Genomic DNA, 12,186 nt, shown 5'->3' with positions numbered 1-12,186 from the left:
TATAGGCTATTGCATCTTGTGTTAAAGCTTATAGGTTGAAAGGGGCGAGCCCTTTAAACATAATAGCGCTTGCATTACTAGATGTTTTCTACAAAGCTCCAATACGATGAACGCAGAGCAGGATTGTCTATGCAAGTGTGGGGTGTGTTAGTAGCCTGGAGCGGAGTACAGATAATACAGGCATCCACACTTAAGTTTTGGTCCCCACAATAAATAGATCTTAGTCTAGAATGTTTGGAATTTAAGGGGCCAGCAGGACTTACTCAAGCACAAATTTGTGCTAAATGCTTTGATACATTTGATCAGAGAATTATTGTTCCGTAATCTTCAGCAAAATAGGGGGTTGGATTGGTCATAGGTTAGGGGAGTACAGTACAAATAAAGACGCTCATTGGATAGCGCCAGGATGCCATTCTAAATCTGTTATTATGACACAGTCCGTCTCCGGTAGCTCATGAGCCTAATTGGTTCTAGTCTTGGCAACCTGATGATCCACTTGGTCTAAAAAGATTGAGCATATCCAGCTCAGTGTAATAGGTATATTGACATTTAACATTCTTATACAGTCATTGCTACTCTGTATAAACTTGTCACCATTAGGATAGATTCACATTTACTAGTCACACTACTAGTGATTACTATGTGTCAGATAGAGTAGTAGAGCACAGATAAAATAAGATGTTCGTAGTTTAGGAGTGCTTTTGATTAATTAACAGCCTGATTGGTTATGGAAAGGGAGGGGTGTGTATCCCAGTATCCAATAGGCAGTCAGACATAGGGTTTTTAAACTAGCAAGGTTGTGTATGTTTTAAGCATGCTAGGAGTAAGGCAGCAGCCTTAACTGGTCAGCCATTTTTTTTCCTTGCCTGATATTGCACAGATTACACTGTTTTTTACCCTCAGGGTTTGAGCACCTTGAATATTAATAAAAGATGTATGTTTTAACCTAAACCATGGTGCTCCTAGCAAAATTTCTTTAAATGAACTGGGTACATTTGGACAAACACATTTTTAAACTAAATAATGTGAGCACTTTGGACAAAAACAATCTAGAATCAACACCAATAATACAATACTCCTCCTTGGTTTAAAACAAAATCTCTTTTCCCCTTCCCCTCTTCCCCTTTTTTTCTTTTCTTGTAAATGTATTACTTCTTCTCTTTCTCTTTCCTTACTAATCTATTTAGACAAATATTTTGGAAATACAATTCTTTACAATAATTGTATATACGCTAGTTGAAAAATGAAAAAAGAAAAACAAACAAGCTCTAAGGGGAATCAAGAGTATTTCTTACTTCACACAAAATTTGAATAAGGTAAATCCCCCCTTTTTCTTTTCTATTTATCATCTGGAAACAAGAGGTGACATTATTAAGCTTTGTTTATTATATTAACTCATGTAACTATTATTTGCACTTTATTGTCAAGTCATTATTAATGTCATGATACATGTTTGATTGTCATCTTCATAAAATTTAATAAAGCTTGTTTTAAAAAAAAAAAAACATTTATAACATTGCTTACTACAATTTGAAAAAAATGCATTTTTTAAAAATAGTTTGTTGTATACTTTAAAAAGGCAAGCAAAGGGCTTTAACATAGAGATCCATACATATTCATGTCTAATTATGTATATATAAATATATTTATATGTGTGTACATAGGTATTTATGTATTTATATGTGTAAATATGTATTAACAGACATTTAAATGTTCTAATGTTCTGAAAATAGGGGACTATTCCTATATATATGTATGTATCTATGCCTATATATAATCATGTGTGTGTGTATATATATATATATACGCAATTATGCGAGTATTACCAACTTTCTAACTATCTGACCCCTGATCAATCAGGTTTCAGACCGAATCACTCCACTACAACTGCCCTCCTAAAAGTTTGCAACGACATCCAAACTGCCATGGAACAAGGAGACCTAACTGGAGCTATTTTCCTTGATTTTGCAAAGGCTTTTGACACAGTGGACCATGACCTACTACTTCTCAAACTAAAAAACTCTGGTATTGCTGATCACCTGTTAACCTGGTTTAAATCATATGTATCGGATCGATCACAATATGTCTCTGTCTCTAACATTGACTCCCTCCCTCTCCCAGTCACATGTGGTGTTCCCCAAGGTTCCATTCTCGGCCCCCTACTATTCACATTATTTATAAATGATTTGCCTAATGTCTGCAAATCCTCAACTGTACACATGTACGCAGACGACACAGTAATCTATGCAAACAAATCTGATCTGCTGCAGCTTGAAACAGTGCTCCAAGACCAGTTCACAGAGGTAGAAAAGTGGATCTCGAAAAACAAACTCTTCCTAAACACTGACAAAACGGTCACAATGATCTTTGGAATGGGACCTAAAATACATAAATTACAAAATTCCCATCTTCGCATCAAAACAAAATCCAATTGCACGCTGACCGCAGTCCACTCTTTTAAATACTTAGGTATGTTGTTAGACCCCAATCTATCTTTTGGACTCCACATAGAAAAAATTGCCTCTAAACTTTATCCAAAACTAGGTGCCCTGTACAGAAACAAATCTTGCCTCAGCCCTACAGTAAAGGAAAAGATTGTACAGCAAATGCTGATGCCTATCTTGGATTATGGGGACATAGTATATGCACCTGCTCCGCAAACTCACCTTAATAAACTAAATACGTTATATAACTCGCTCTGCCGCTTTGTGCTACAATGTAACTACAGGACCCACCATTGTGACATGCTAAAAGAACTAAACTGGCTGTCGCTAGAATCCAGACGCACCCTCCATCTTTCCTGCCTTGTCTTTAAGAGCCTTTCTGGGAAGCTCCCACCCTACCTGAGCAGAATGCTCTCCCCTGCTATTCCCACCTCCTATAACCTCCGATACAATAACAGCACATTATTTAGCTTGCCTCAATACAAAAAAAAAGCAGCTCGATCCTCCTTTTCCTACAGAGCGCCACAATTATGGAATGACCTCCCTCACACTTTAAAAACTTCCCCAAGCCTAAAATCCTTTAAGAGATCCCTCTATACATATCTCAAAACAGAATGCTCCTGTCATGGTTGATTAAATATTTCATACCTGCTCTATGTTAAATGTTTGCATATAATGTGTATTTTTATTATTGTTTTTGTATTTTATTGTACCCTATTGTATCAATGCAATGTTTTGTGATCCCAGGACATACTTGAAAACGAGAGAAATCTCAATGTATCCTTCCTGGTAAAATATTTTATAAATAAATAAATAAATATATATATATATATATATATATATATATATATATATATATATAGGTATAGATATATATTGTACAAAATACCATCAGGTATAAATAGAAATATGTATTAATGAATAAATAGAAACATATTCTGCTATGTGAAGAACATTGGAATTTGAAATATTCATATTTTAATTTCGGGTTAGCACACTTGAGAATAGGCAATCAGGTTTGCGTGATTATGGTGCTTTTTTTTGTTTTTTTGGTCCATTGACTTCTATAGGGGAATGTTATTGTGTGCATGATATTCTGAGTTCCGCTTTTTATGTGCATTGAGTTAGCGCAAGAGCGAAAACTGTTTACTTTCAAATTGTAATATGAGTGCTACCCGACGCGAGCAAAAAAAACAACCTATTAGTGGAGTTAGTGTTAAAGCGTTTAATACCACTCCACTTGTTATCTATCCCCTATTTGGATACACCACAACATATACAATATTTACTAAGAAAAACTAGGATCTATGAACCTTAATACCACCAACAAAATAAAAATGATCCCAGCAGTTACTTCTAGGTGACCATTATTGTTATGATGATGTTAACATGATAGGGCTCCTTGATCCATTTAGTTGTTTATGTGTGGGTGCTAAAGCCTGCCAGAATACCATAAACATCTAGTAGACAAGTAATTGCAATTTCTGTAGCATTCAACTGCTACATAGAGAAACATGTGACCCTTCATTTGAAAGAAAGGATTGCTATTTTAACTATATGGGGTGTTTTGTATAGATGGTCTATGTTTTCTTTACGGTACAGAACCTCATATGAAACTCTTATCCCATTGAATTAAATATATTAGGTAAGTGATTGTGATGTTTATGGAAGTCATCTACTAATTACACAGGCATGCAGTCTCATGTTGGAAAGAGAGAACGTTCCTCCTTCCAAAATTAAGCCCCATTTCCATTTTGTGATCCATGTCCTATATATATATATATATATATATATATATATATATATATATATATATTTATATTTAGTTTCATGTAAATTTGTATTCGATTCCGCACTCACTGGATTTATACAAAAAGAGCTCTTTATTCAAGTGACGTTTCAGAGCTCACTAGCTCCTTCCTCAGACGAACATACATACACCCTTTGAACTATTACCCTAAGGCAACATTAAAAAAATTCAGAGGTAGCAAAAAGTTGACCTCTTTAATGTATAAATGAACTGGAGGACAACTCCATTGAGTCCTCTGAACTGAAGAGGGTAAGCTGAAAGCAGTCACTCCTGTTTTCATTTGGAAGTAAATCACTACTCACATTATCCTTTGGCTCTGCTTCTACTGACCTTTTTAAAGTTTGTTCAATTGTTTAATGAATATAGAGAGATTGGAAAGGGTAAGAATTCAATATGTTATTCTCATTTACAGCTCTTCATTAAACCATGGTCACTGACTCAATAAACCTCATTTAATGATTTCTTATTAGCTCCAAGAACTATGCTGTTTGTAAAACATCAATTCCATCATTAAGTTTAAAGGGACACTAAAGTTAAAATTAAACAGGAGATTTAAAAATAAAACTTTTTCGATTTACTTCTTATAAAATTGTGCACAATCTTCCTATATAGAATAGAATCATTTATGCACCAAGTATAAAAAAAATAGAAATTTAAACAAGGAATTTTTTATGGTGCATTAGATGACAGTGAACAAACAAATACAACCAGCAGTGTAAAAATCTAACCATCAAATATATTCACAAAATTGACTAAAGTGTAAATTATCATACAAAAAAGTGTAATACGAGAATATGGCATGTATTTATCAAGCCGTAAACCACAAATACACTGGAATTCCGCAGCGTATTTGTGGCGAGCCTGATTCGCCTTAGTTATCAAAACCTACAGACCGGCAAAAGTAGAATTTAGTGACGTAACATACGATCCGCCGGACTCAGTCCGACACAGATCGATGCTTACGTCACTACAGATGTTCCGAACGCAAGTTCTGACTACTTTTGGAAGTTATCACATTCCTATCAGGTACGCTCGGCACTATTCCGGCCCAGCGTACCTGGTTTTCAATCCGCCGCCCTGGAGGCGGCGGATGCCATAGGAATCAATGGGAGTCAGAAAACAGCGAGAGCTTATGTTCGCTGCTGCCCGATATCCCATTGATTCCTAAGGGAATGTTTACACCTAACACCCTAACATGTACCCCGAGTCTAAACACCCCTAATCTGCCCCCCCTACACCACCTCCACCTACATTATACTTATTAACTCCTAATCTGCCGCCACGACACAGCCATCATCTAAATAAAACTTATTAACTCCTATCCCGCCGTTCCCGGACCCCGCCGCAACTAAATAAATTTATTAACCCCTAAACTGCCGCTACCAGAGCCCACCGCCACCTACATTATACTTATTAACCCCTAATCTTCCACCCCCTATACCGCCGCCACTATATTAAATTTATTAACCCCTAAACCTAAGTCTATCCCTAACACCCCCTAACTTAAGTATAATTTAAATATATATAAATAAATATTCCTATCATTAACTACATGATTCCTATGTAAAGCTAAATACTTACCTATAAAATAAATCCTAAGATAGCTACAATATAACTAATAGTTACATTGTAGCTATCTTAGGATTTATTTTTATTTTACAGGCAACTTTGTATTTATTTTAACTAGGTAGAATAGTTATTAACTATTTAATAACTTCCTAGTTAAAATAAATACAAATATACCTGTAAAATAAAACCTAACCTAAGTTGCTATTACACCTAACACTAAACTATAATTAAATAAATTAAGTAAACTAAATACAATTAAAAACAATTATCTAAAGTACAAAAAAACAAACACTAAATTACAGAAAATAATAAAAGAATTACAAGTTTTTTAAACTAATTACACCTAATCTAATCCTTCTAATAAAATAAAAAAGCCCCCCAAAATAATAAAAATCCCTACCCTAAACTAAATTACAAATAGTCCTTAAAAGGGCCTTTTGCGGGGCATTGCCCCAAAGTAATCAGCTCTTTTACCTAAAAAAAAAGTACAATACCCCCCCAACATTAATACTCACCACCCACACACCCAACCCTACTCTAAAACCCACCCAATCCCCCCTTAAAAAAACCTAACACTAACCCCTTGAAGATCACCCTACCTTGAGACTTCTTCACCCAACCGGGCCAAAGTCCTCAACGAAGCCGGGCGAAGTGGTCCCCCAGACGGGCAGAAGCCTTCATCCAAGCCAGGCAGAAGAGGTCCTCCAGACGGGCAGAAGTCTTCATCCAGGCGGCATCTTCTATCTTCATCCATCCCGGCGAGGAGCGGGTCCATCTTCAAGACATCTGGCGCGGAGCATCCTTTTCCAACGACATCCGACGACTGAATGACCGTTCCTTTAAATGACGTCATCCAAGATGGCGTCCCTTGAATTCCGATTGGCTGATAGATTTCTATCAGCCAATCGGAATTAAGGTAGGAAAAATCCTATTGGCTGATGCAATCAGCCAATAGGATTGAGCTCGCATTCTATTGGCTGTTCCAATCAGCCAATAGAATGTGAGCTCAATCCTATTGGCTGATTGGATCAGCCAATAGGATTGAACTTCAATCCTATCAATCCTATTGGCTGATCCAATCAGCCAATAGGATTTTTCCTACCTTAATTCCGATTGGCTGATAGAATTCTATAAGCCAATCGGAATTCAAGGGACGCCATCTTGGATGACGTCATTTAAAGGAACCGTTAGTCGTCGGATGTTGTTGGAAGAGGATGCTCCGCGTCAGATGTCTTGAAGATGGACCCGCTCCGCGCCGGATGGATGAAGATAGAAAATGCCGCCTGGATGAAGACTTCTGTCCGTCTGGAGGACCACTTTGTCCCGCTTCGTTGAGGACTTCGGCCTGGTTGGGTGAAGACGTCTCAAGGTAGGGTGATCTTCAAGGGGTTAGTGTTAGATTTTTTTAAGGGGGGATTGGGAGGGTTTTAGAGTAGGGTTGGGTGTGTGGGTGGTGGGTTTTAATGTTTGGGGGGTATTGTACTTTTTTCAGGTAAAAGAGCTGATTACTTTTGGGGCAAAGCCCAGCAAAAGGCCCTTTTAAGGGCTATTCGTAATTTAGTATAGGGTAGGGATTTTTATTATTTTGGGGGGCTTTTTTATTTTATTAGGGGGATTAGATTAGGTGTAATTAGTATAAAAATCTTGTAATTATTTTATTATTTTCTGTAATTTAGTGTTTGTTTTTTGTACTTTAGATAATTGTTTTTAATTGTATTTAGTTTACTTAATTTATTTAGTTATAGTGTAGTGTTAGGTGTAATTGTAACTTATGCTAGGTTTTATTTTACAGGTATATTTGTATTTATTTTAACTAGGAAGTTATTAAATAGTTAATAACTATTTAGTAACTATTCTACCTAGTTAAAATAAATACAAAGTTGTCTTTAAAATAAAAATAAATCCTAAGATAGCTACAATGTAACTATTAGTTATATTGTAGCTATCTTAGGGTTTATTTTATAGGTAAGTATTCAGTTTTAAATAGGAATAATTTATTTTGATTTATTTAAATTATATTTAATTTAGGGGGTGTTAGGGTTAGTGTTAGACTTAGGTTTAGGGGTTAATACATTTAATATAGTGGCGGCGGTGTAGGGGGGGCAGATTAGGGTTAATAAATATAATGTAGGTGGCGGTGGGCTCCAGGAGAGGCGGTTTAGGGGTTAAAAACTTTATTTAGTTGTGGCGGGGTCCAGGAGCGGCGGTTTAGGGGTTAAACACTTTATTTAGTTGTGGCAGGGTCCAGGAGCAGCAGGATAGGGGTTAATAACTTTATGTAGGTGGCGGCGGTATAGGGGGCGGAAGATTAGGGGTTAATATGTATAATGTAGGTGGCGGTGGGCTCCGGGAGCGGCGGTTTAGGGGTTAATACATTTATTAGAGTTGCGGTGGGCTCCAGGAGCGGCGCTTTACGGGTTAATAACTTTATTTAGGTGCGGTGGGTTCCAGGAGCGGCGGTCTAGGGAGTAAACAGTATAGTATAGTGTGGGTGTTTGGTGACAGGGTACCAAGAAAGCTGAAAAAAAGCCAAAGAGCAGCGAGATCGATGACTTTTAGTTAACAACAGTCCGCTGCTCATCGCACCGTACTTGGTGTGCGGCTCTTTGACAGCTTTTTTGGTATCTTTGGAGAATGTATTCAGGTCCGCGGCCGCGATGTTAGGCGATCTTAGGAGAGCATATGGGTGCCGTTGAATTCAAGAAAGTCGGCGGCTTGATAAGTAGATGCCTATGTATGTAATGTTATTAACATGTCATGTGATTTGTTTGTCAATTTGCATATAGAATGTTGATTGGCTGTTGGTGTTTCTACCATATATAGTAACAAGTTCAGTTAGAATAATAAACCGTTAGTGACTAGATGCAGTTCTGTGTTCTCTGAGTTATTCTTTGGTAAGACACTAATTTGAGTGACTACACAAGAACAATACAATGTACACTTTATTTGCACACTTTCTAAACCAAGAGCTTCTAGTGAGCACATGCAAGACTTCACAGTGTATACCTATATGAGTTTGTTGTTGGCTGATGGCTGTCACATGATCAAAGTAGCAGGGAAACAGTAGAAAGTTTTTATTTTTTTCAGAAAACAATGTACTGCTTATTTTAAATTCAGAGTTAGTGCTATTGCAATGTCCTACTTATTGGTTCTTCGGTAACCCTAAGTGTATACTTCTTCATAACAATAAACTACCCTACAGCTCTTCTCCCACATGAACACTACACATCTGTGAAGATCTTTCCATTTGCTCTAATTAAGAATGTCTAACGTATGTCCCCATGGTTATATGACTAATTTGTCTAAAACTGTATTAGCTAATCTTTTTGTAAATGTTCTTCATATAAAATGCTTATGATACAGCTATTTCAAAGATTTCTGTCATCTAAGATTTCACATATTTTCTTTATAAGTCTTTTATAAATTTCCCAGAGGAATATAACATTAGCAAACAATAGTGAATAGTTAAAAAGAAGTGTTGATGACAACATGATTATTCGTTTCATAGTATAATGTACAAACATCAAAGTGTAACTTAGATTGCAATTTGGCTTTTTAATTTATGTACTGTTCTTTGTGATAATCAGTTTTAGCAAGAAGTAAGTAAACAATCTGATATTGAGCTAGGTCCTATCACTATCAAATGTACCAGAAATTGCTTTCTATCGCTCAATAGAAAACGTCTCAGATGCTTATGATAGGCAGAAATATTTATATAAACGTCTCTTAGATAACATTTTTCTGTGGTCTGTACGAAGAAATGCAATGCACATTCTATTACAAACAAAAACAGCCGCTTCCACACTCTAAAATTCACCAAGTGACAAAATTTAATGCCCGTAATTAATGAAAAAGGCAAAGATAAAACTGGAAAAAGTTCCAGAAATAAACTTTAAATCACAAGCGCTAATGAAAGCTTGAAATAGGTGACATAAAAATTGTGAAACCACTATGTGTGAATATGTGAAAAATATGTGAAAAAAGTGTGAAAAATATAGAAAAAGTAATAATGAGATCACAATAGCAGAAAGCCTATTTAAGGCATAAAAAACTATTACTAATTGAGTAGATGTGGAAAAAAGCCAATTAACGGCTGGGTGAGAATCAAACACGAAAGTGAAGTGCAAAATATACAATTGAATATATACAGAATCAAAAGTACACAAAAAAATAAATAACAGCTAAAGTAGTAATACAAATAAATACAATTTGCAATATGGATTATAAAAACACTCTAATGCGTTGATCAGACGCAAAAAATAAAGTGTAGTAAGCAATGATACAAGTTAGCAGCACATTAATAAACGACAATAAGCATATAAAAATTATGTCACAATTGAATTGTAACAATTGAAAAAGGCTGATGGTTGGAATGGGGCTGGAGGTGATTAAACATTGCAGAATTTTAATAATCAAAAAATATTAAAAACATGAAACAGGTTCTCAATCAAGTTGAACAAAGGGATGAGAACTTCAAACGCAAACGTGTTTCATGATGATGCATACATATCCCTTGTTACCACTTATATATAAAATTCCTTATGTCAATTTTTTTTTTAAATATATTAATTCAAATATGCCATATTTTAAAATTAGGAAGCACAGTTTAATGTGTTATTAAAGTCATCTGTGCTCACAATATATGCAAAAAGAAATCAAATTAAATTACACAAATAAATTCACATTCGTTTCTGAGTTAAAGGGACATTAAAAACTAAATAATTGCTATATTGAATAATGCTTTCAAAGAAAAAAAGGATAGAAAAAAGGATATACCAAAACGAAGCAGGCTCCAATGGGATCAATGAAATTTATTCCATTGTGTGGGTCACAGATAAGATCTACTCATCAAATCATTTGGAAGAATATGAGACAAGAGGCAGCGTTAACTGCATGAGTAAGTTTGTAGTCTATCTAATAGAATGCACCAGTTGTTTACGGCAGTACGTGGGAAGAACCACTCAAGAGGTGGGCACACGGATAAAGGAGCATTTATCAAACATCTCGGGTGAGAGACCATGTTCAGCACTCTCCAAGCACTTTATAGAGATACATCATGGCAATGTCAAAACCTTTAGGTGGCAGGCTATTGAAAGAATAGTGAGACCACCCAGGGGTAGAGATAAGCTACAAATTCTAAGTTGCCAGGAAATATACTGGATCCACAAGCTGGATAGTCTGGTACCAAAGGGATTCAGTTTTGAATTTGATATAATTCATTTCTGGCAGAGAAGGTGAGGGGGCTTAAGCCTCTCTGTGGATGGATTAATCAACTACAACTATGTATATACCCTTAAGCATTTTGACAGACTGTGTTGAATAATGTATAGATAGGATATAGGACATTAGTATATGGGAGTAGATGTCTCTTCCTGGGACGGCCGAGGTCAGGATAGGAGACAATGTAATATGATACCCTTGGAATTGGTTCAGGTTAGGATAGTAAGCCCCTGATATGACCTATATATACTATACAAAATATATATTACATTATATTTTTTTTATTTTTAAATCTATTGATCAGGATATTTTATGATTAATATATATATAAACAATTTACACAGGCCACCTTTATATGGGTTTTATATACCACTCTGTGAATAACTATTACATATGTATGTTATCTCTAGTGTTAAATATGTACATGGAATAGAAATGGGGTTGCAGAAATGTAATTGTCTGTTTATTATGTTACAATAGATGGTTTATTTACTGACCATAGAAAAAGTTCTGCCAAGCTCTTTAAAGGGTTGAAATTTGTAACAATCAATCAATTAAAGGGTTACTAAACCCAAAATCTTTCTTTCATGATTCAGATAGAGAATACAAATTTAAACAACATTACAATTGACTTCTATCATTTATTTTGCTTCCTTTTTTTAGATATCCTTAGTTGAAGAAAAAGCAATGCACATGGGTGAGCCAATCACATGAGGCTTCTATGTGCAGCAACCAATCAGCATCTTTTGAGCATATCTAGATATGCTTTTCAGCAAAGAATATCAAGAGAATAAAACAAATTAGATAATAGAAGTAAATTAGAAAGTTGCTTAAAATTGCATTCTCTTTCTAAGTCATGAAAGAAAAAATGTGGGTTTCATGTCCCTTTAAGTTAAGCAACCAATGATAATATTTTAACTGCTTTTTAAACTCACTAATCAGTAAGTAATGTAGGTCTATGATTACGGTCGGAAAGACCGAAACTGGTCAGACCATTTTCAATTTGGCTGTTTACTTTGCTGAGTTCAGCTAATCTTTTTTGTGATGCCGTGTTTTGCTTTTTTAATATATTTGGAATACATTTCATTGTTTTAATCCCATTGGAGCCTGCTTCGTTTTGGTATATCCTTTTTTCTATATGTT

Source organism: Bombina bombina, chromosome 10 (assembly GCF_027579735.1).
Source record: "Bombina bombina isolate aBomBom1 chromosome 10, aBomBom1.pri, whole genome shotgun sequence".
Classification (NCBI taxonomy): Eukaryota; Metazoa; Chordata; class Amphibia; order Anura; family Bombinatoridae; genus Bombina; species Bombina bombina.
The sequence above is the reverse complement of the archived record's forward strand: the minus strand, read 5'-3'. Positions refer to the sequence as shown.